The sequence below is a fragment of the Mustela lutreola genome, chromosome 5, assembly GCF_030435805.1.
Source record: "Mustela lutreola isolate mMusLut2 chromosome 5, mMusLut2.pri, whole genome shotgun sequence".
NCBI lineage: Eukaryota > Metazoa > Chordata > Mammalia > Carnivora > Mustelidae > Mustela > Mustela lutreola.
In genome coordinates this window covers 55047447-55055542 of record NC_081294.1, presented here as the reverse complement: position 1 = coordinate 55055542, position 8096 = coordinate 55047447, and the positions used below count along the sequence as shown (strand labels likewise).

General features: G+C 36.3%; 1 pseudogene; it reads right to left on the bottom strand.

Moving 5' to 3' along the window:
• Positions 1 to 4858: 4858 nt before the first annotated feature.
• Positions 4859 to 5964, bottom strand: LOC131831352 (heterogeneous nuclear ribonucleoprotein A1-like; annotated as a pseudogene).
• Between the last annotated feature and the right edge of the window lie 2132 nt (positions 5965 to 8096).

Here is an 8096-nt window from a genome sequence, read left to right as displayed (position 1 = left end):
CAGAGATTACTGCTGCTTAAAACAAAACAAATAAATAAATAAATAAATAAAACTATCATACACTGAGCCATGGACATTCATTTTGGCTATATGAACAGTAATTCAGCTTCAGGGTTAAACAATATAAGGTTAAAAGATTAAGAACTTTTGTGCAGTTTGGGACACCTGGGTGATGCAGTCATTTAAGCAGCCAGCTCTTGATTTCAGCTCATGTTGTCATCTCATGGGTCATGGGATGGAGCTCTGTGTTGGGCTCCCCACTTAGTAGGGAGTCTGTTTGAGATTCTCTCCCTCTGCTCCCCCCAGCCACATGCACCTGCACTCTTTCTCAAATAAATAAATATTTTTAAAAAAAGAGAGAGAACTTTTGTGCAGTTTATAAATAGCTGAAAAAAATACTGAAATGTAAAGCCATTCTAATCAGATATTATTATCTGATTTCCAATCTAAAGTAGTCCGATGCTAATCTCAAAGAGTTAAAAACTAAACAAAAGTAGTATGAGATGATTTTCAGATCAAATGGCCACATAGCCAGAATGTACATTTTGAACACATTTCCTCACGGAAGAGAAAAGAAATGTTAGGTGCAGTGACTTTTAAACAATGGCCAAATAAGGTTACAATAAAATAAATCAGAGAAGTGAGATGGTTTAATGGCTTTTTAATGAGCCTAATGTTTTCCGTTTTAATGAGCCCTCTTACATCAGCTTTAATTATTTTATGAGAATGAGAAATGATTGAGAAATGGCTTGTATTAATTCAATTTTCTGTTCAGTCTTCCCACAAGCCATTATGGCACAGTGGCTAATGGGAGTCAACTTGGATAAGTGGGAACTTGTATAATAGGACAAGTCTCAGCTAAATTTAGTTAGACACTTGATATGTTAACTGGTGATAAGGTTATATTTCCTCATTCTGCAAAGAGTGCACACCAAATGCACACAAAGTATTTTAACACTATAGCACAAGCAAAAATTAATTAGGATAGTTTAAATGAACTATAATTTGTTCTAATTAATTCAACGAAATTGTGTTAAAAACTTCCTAGCTTTTTATTAGTGACATGTTAAGATTAAAAATGTACAAAAATAACCAAAATTTGAAATACATACCTCTCATACAATCTGTGCTTAAAACCACGGTAGGCTTTTGTAATATATTACATATTAGAACACAATTTTCCGACTACCTAAAAGTAGTATTAAATAAATTCTTTAGCTATGTACCAAATAAGATATGTCATATCCCAAACCTATGTCAAATTGTCACAAGAAAACAAGTGATATTAAACAAAAACTAAAATAAAAATGATGCTGTTCTCTAACATATCAATGTTTTTTGCAATGAGTAAAAGAAACCAACTCTAAACTAAGGTTGAAAAGTTATTTAAAAACAGAACAAAACCATGTGGCTCACTGAATTGTCAGGAAAATTCAAGAATGAGGCTAAAAAACATGAGCAGGAACAAAGAGGTTGCACAGCAAAATACAATCCATACACAGTATGAGTCCAGCGAGGACACTCCAAGCAGTATAATTTGATCTCTAGCAGTTCTCCAATAGTATTGGGCACTAGGCACTGCTACTGGAACTATGAATATGGCCAGCCCTAGAAACTGGATATTGCTACTATTATTATTCTCACAGCCAGAATGGATTCTCTGCATTACTATCTCAATATTAGGTATGAAATTAGCCAAAATTCATTCTGAGGCCTGCTTCATAGCTGCAAAGGAACTACAAAAATGAGTATCTTACATTTTAGCATGCTTCATGGGAGATGGATTCTCCCCCCACCAAAAGTCTCAAAGTAGAGAATACCCCAAAGGTTGTCAAAGAGGTTTAGAAGTTTTCAAAGAAAATTACAGCTAGCTACAAATCATACATAAAATTAGAGAGAGAGAGAAAAAAAGAACAGTAAAGATTAATAATTAATAATTTTAAGAAGTAAGCGAGCAGTAGGGTGTCTGGGTGGCTCAGTCAGTTAAGTGTCTGCCTTCAGCTCAGGTCATGATACCAGGGTCCTGGGATGGAGCCCCCACATAGGATTCCCTCTCAGTGGGGAAACTACTTTTCCCTCTCTCTGCCTGCCATTCCCCTTGCTTGTGCACACTGACTCTCCCAAATTAATGAGGAGGAGGAGGAGAAGGAGGAAGAAGGGGAAGAGTGAGGAGGAGGGAGGAGGAAGAGGGAGAAGAAGGAAGAAGAGGAAGAGGAGGAGGGGAGGAGGAGGGGAGGGGGTGAACCGGTAGCCTCAAGCCAGCAGCAGCTCTAGTTCACTCCAGGGACAGGCAACTTTAACAGTTTGATTAAAGTGGAACATACCAGAACCTCTGTGTGACAGGTTCCATGTTTAGATCTCTATAGGAATATACAGTGGAAAGAAAGGAGAGAACTAAGGAACTAACATTTTCTAAGGCCACCTAAGGTGATACTTAGCTAACCTTTTTTTAACAGGCGCTTGCCTTTAAGGATTTAACAGTCTAGGAGGGAGACAAGAGAAGTACGTTCATAAAGAATAAACTATATATGTAATGCATTCTAAACTCTCCTAAACGTTAAAAAAAGAAGAAGAAGAAAGAAGGGAGAGGAAGGGAGTGGAGGGGAGTGGAGGGGAGGGGAGGGGAGTGGAGGGGAGGGGAGGAGAAAAGAAAAAGTGGGAAGGCTATATCCAAATCAGGAGAAACTATATTCATCTGGGGACACATAAGAAAAGCTTTCCTCCACAAATAATAAAATTCAACAGAAAATAAAGATATTAAAGTATAACTAGATAGAAAAGTTTACTTGTTTAATAAGTTGTTTTAAAAATATTGACTACATGACTCTTTATAATTTAAAAAAAAAAAACCACCTCCTCTAATAAGAGCACTTTTTCAGGATTTTTCACTTTTGGAACTTGTTCCTATGTTCCTATGTTTACCAAATGTTTTCTATGTTCCTATATATACATACCTAACTTTATATATGTATAATAATGCTTATCCTAGCAGTAGTCTATATAGGCCCTTGAATAACAGAGGTTTTGAATTATATGGGCCCACTAATGCAGATCTTTAATAATACAGTACTGTAAATGTATTTTCTCTTTCTTACAATTTTCTTAATAACATTTTCTTTTCTCTAGCTTACTTTATTTTAAAAATACAACACATAATACATAAGAAACACAAAATATGTGCTAATTGACTATGTTATTAGTAAGACTTCAGATCAACAGTAGACTATTAGTAGCTAAGTTTGAGGGGAGTTAAACATTATATACAGAATTTTTACTGAGTCTGGGTCAGTATCTCTAACCTTTGTGTTGTTCAGGGTCAGTTGTATGTGGAATGTACCAACATTAGACGTGGGAGGATAAAGGAAGAAAAAAATAAGTGAGGGAGGAAAAAAAACCCAACAACATAATGAAGACAGAACACCTAAACATATCACTAAATTAGGAGGCTGCGAAGGACAGAAGATAATAGATAAAATATTGCACTAGAATAAACTAATTGTTCTCCAGGTAGAGGACAAGTAAATCATGCCAGAATTCACCAGTTTAGGCATTCCCTCCCATTCATTGCAAAAACATTCCTGAATCATCACTACTCTTTTTAATGGTCAGCTTCCTGGCTCTCAACACAAAATCTGTCCCCTATAACATAAAAGAAATTGAACCCAAAATACCAAAGTATCTAGGCTACCACTTTTGCTCTGATCTTCCAAGAGTTCCTTTCTATATTCAGTCCTATGTATCCACTTGTGTTTTTAAATAGTATTAAAAACAGTCCTATGTATCCACTTGTGTTTTTAAATAGTATTAAAAACACAAGTGGATACATAGGACTGTTTTCTCTAGGACTCATTATTCTGTTTTCCCTAGGACTCATTATTCTGTGCCTACTCCATGACTTCTTAGGTGCTCACATTCTCCACTCCCCCTCCACACTTCATTGCCTCTAGTTGATACAAAATGTTTTTCCTGTCCAAGCAATTTAAAATTCTTCAAAGAATCATTTCAACCACTTCTATTCCTCACTGTTTTCTCCTCAGTTCTTGATATTTGACTTCTGCTAAAAACGAAAACAAAACAAACAAACAAACAAACAAAACCGAAAAAACCCAAACAAACCTAACTTCAGGTATTTTCATTAAATCATCTAATAAGTTCCCAAATGTCAATTTTAGTAGCAATTGTTTAATATTCCTCTGATTGGGGTTCGTTGCCACATTTTGGCATTGTCAGTCACTTCCTTCTTCCTGAAATTCTCTAGCTGGTTGGTTACTATGATGTTGAAGTACTGTGGATTTCCTCATCCCTATCTTTTTTATTTCTTCCCTGGCTCTGTTTCAGTTCCCTTTTTGGTCCAACATCTCCTTTTAAAAGCCCATGCTTTTTGTATTCCACATTATTCTTCTGAGTAAAGACTCTCCTGCTGAATGATCCTATATGATGATTCCATATGTTCAACAATGTCTTTTATATTTTTTTAAAGACACATTTATTCAGTGTCAAAATCAGACTATTACATTTAGCAATCAACAGCATGGGTGCAAAAAAAAAAATAATCTACATTAAAACCCTTTTGTTGGAATGCTTTATACTTTCCATAGAACAGAAACTGAAATAACCTGTTATGCAATTAGTCACAAATACAGTGCTCGCTTCAGCAGCACATATACAATTAGTCATGAACACAGTCCTTAGGATTTTTGCCCATACACATGAGTATTATCTAAAATATGTCTTCTTTGTAGCAGAGAGGCCCTGCCACCACTACACTTGGCTGGGTTCACAAATCTGTTGTAACCTATAGCTTCCCTGTTACTTCTCTGGCTCTCCTCTCCTGCTAAGCTTTGTTTCCTGGCAGTAATTAAAACCTTTTGCCACTGCCATAGCTACTGCTGCTGCTGGAACCACCAGAGCCACCTTGGTTCGTGGTTTGGCAAAGAACAGGCCTCTACCACCACAGGGGCCGAGCTTCTGCCTCCAAAATTTCCTCCTTTCACGGTTCCAAAATGTGAGGATTGACTGCTGTAATTGTCAAAATAATTATAGCTTCCACCACCTCCAAAGTTGCTTCCACTGCCACCACCATAGCTGTCTCTGCCTCCCCTGCTGTTATAGCTATGATAGCTGCCATTTCCACCATAGCCACTGCCCTGGTTTTCATTACCTTGTCCACCACTTCCATAGCCTCTGCTTCCTCCAGAGTAACCAGGGCCACCTACTCCATAACCACCATCCATTATAGTCATCCCCTCTGCCACTATATCTACCACCACCTAGACTGCCACCAAAGCCACCTCACCCACTGAAGTTTCCTCCATGACCAAAGTTGTCATTCCCAACAAAACCACCTACACAACCACCACTAAAGTTTCCAGAACCACTTCAACCTCTTTGGCTGGATGAAGCACTAGTCATCTCTTGCTTAGATAGGGCTTTCCTTACTTCACAGTTGTGGCCATTCACAGTATGGGATTTTTGAATGACAATCTTGTTTACAGAGTCACAGTCATCAAATGTTACAAAAGGAAAACTTCTCTATTTGTCACTGCCTCAGTCAGTCATGACCTCAATCACTTTAATTTTCCCATACTACTCAAAATAATCTCTTAGATGATGTTATCCAGTGTCTGCTTTAATGCTACCAACAAAAATCCTTTTCACAGTTTAGTGGGTACCAGGTCTTTGAGAAATCTTCTCTTGAGATAGTCTTATTTGGTTCCACAAATCTTCCCTGGACCTTGTCTGGCCCTGCATTCATGGTTGCATCTACTTCCTCCACAGCAGCATATGTGACAAACCCAAAACCTCGGGAGCACTTGGTTTTGGGATCTCTCATTACCACACAGTCTGTAAGAGTTTCCCCATTGCTCAAAACGGCTTCTCAGACTCTCATCGATGAAAGCTCAAACCTCCAATGAAGAGCTTCAGCAGCTGTTCAGGCTCTTTGGGAGACTCAGATTTAGACATGACTGCAGTGGGAAGGGAGACTCTAATGATGCTTACTCTGCAGCGCCCACAGGCAGAAAGGAGTTATCTAATGAACTTATCTCTCAACTATGTCCTTTATGCTGATAATCCATTACTTAGCTTTAGTCCCAATCTTTCCCCTGAACTTCTTACATATATTCAATTACCATTGTATATATGTTTCTGATTGTTATCAAGATAACAAAGAAGCAATCCCAAAAAATCAAAAACAAAACTTACTATCTTCATGCTTTATCTTTTCCTCCTCCTGTATGAGCCTTTGCATTTGTGTCTCCAGTGAACATCCCATCATAAGTAATTTCTCTTTGTCCCTATATCCAATTCAGTCACCCAATACTGCTGAGTTACCTGTTAAATACTTTCAGATCTATATTCTTTTCTCCATCCCTATTACCTCTGTGTTAATTCATTCATTACCTGTTCTACAAGAAGACTTCTAAAAGTAGTACCATGTAGTTTCATCTACAGTTAAGTCTAACTCTGTACAGGCAATAGAACATATAGGCCAAGTATAAAATATAAACTCTGTGTTGTTGGGTAAATACTGTTTTACATAAGCTTAATGTTTATAAATTCCTGATTTTATATTCATATATTAAAATAGACCAGGCATTTATTTTGAAAATCTGCTATGTTACTAAGAAGGATTTCAAGCAGTATTTTGAAAATTGAGATTAATGAATATTAGTGCTCTGAAATATTTTAATATAAGTTCCCCCCTCAAGTTTCAAGATTAAATATGCTTGAGAAATGTTCAGTTAAATAAATTAGAGATTTCTATACTATAGGACTTATCAACAGTTTCAATATGTTAATATGTGCCAAAACTTTAAAGAGGAATGTATCATTTTTAGTATTCAGTAAGGATTTTTGACCATGGAATCCCTTTATTATAGTGTAGCTACTTGTACACTTGTAATAATCTTAACATTATTTGAAAATACCATTCTAAAGCATTTACAGAAACAATAAACTATTCTCAGGTATAAATAAAGGGATATTTTTAGGTGACATAAAATAAAACTGTTTTCACATTAGTCAATTTGCTGAAAATTACTTTCTAGTCTTTTCTAAATATATTGATTTATGAACAGCAAATTAAGACACTTGGAGTATGGAGAAAGATGAGTTTGAAATCATTTCACATGTTAAGTGTGATTCCCAATGGAGTCTATTTAAATCCTTCTGAGATACTCATCCTTAATATTGCTAAGAAATACAGGATTAGGCAGGAATAAATTAGTGGGGTGATTAATTAAACTAGAAATATTTACCATTATTAAAAAGTAGTATCACAAGAAATCTATTTTAAAAAACCCTATCTTTTTAAACTCGTGCTTAACTTAGACTAAATTTAATATACTCACTTTAGTATATTGAACTATAGCTTCATTGTATAATGTAAACACCTGGTTAGTAGAAACATGTTACAGATTTTAGAACATTTCAAGTGTGGACTTCTGAATTCTTGCTTAATCTTACTTCTTCTGAATCTTACAGACAAAAAATGATTGTCTTGAATCTCTAGGAATCTTGGAATGAAACAGAAAATGCTCACATAATTGAATCTGGTTTATATAATATTGCAGTATATATCCATATATACTAAGTGATCTTACCTAAAGTTCTGAATATATGTTTCTATCATTTTGGTGGAGAAGGGGAGGAGTGGTCTAGATGACAACCTACATATTATTTTTGTGTATTCAAATCTTTCATTTTAAAGTTTTCATTTTACTTTTTCTTTTTCAGAAAAAAGTCCACCTCACAATTACATATCAAAAATGTGCAGAATTAGGAAGACCACAGGGGAAAAATTCATTTAAAAAATCACCCAAGGTAGGGTGTCTGGGTAGCTCAGTGGGTTAAAGGCTCTGCCTTCAGCTCAGGTCATAACCCCAGGGTCCTGGGATTGAGCCCTTTATCAGGCTCTCTACTCAGCAGGGAGCCTGTTTCCTCCTCTCTCTCTCTCTCTGCCTACTTGTGATCTCTGCCAAATAAATAAATAAATAAAATCTTTAAACAAACAAAATCACCCAAGGTGACTGTCTACTGAACCAGAGAGCCCTAGTAGGATGAAGGATCACTCTTGATGGCTAGAGGGAGGGAAG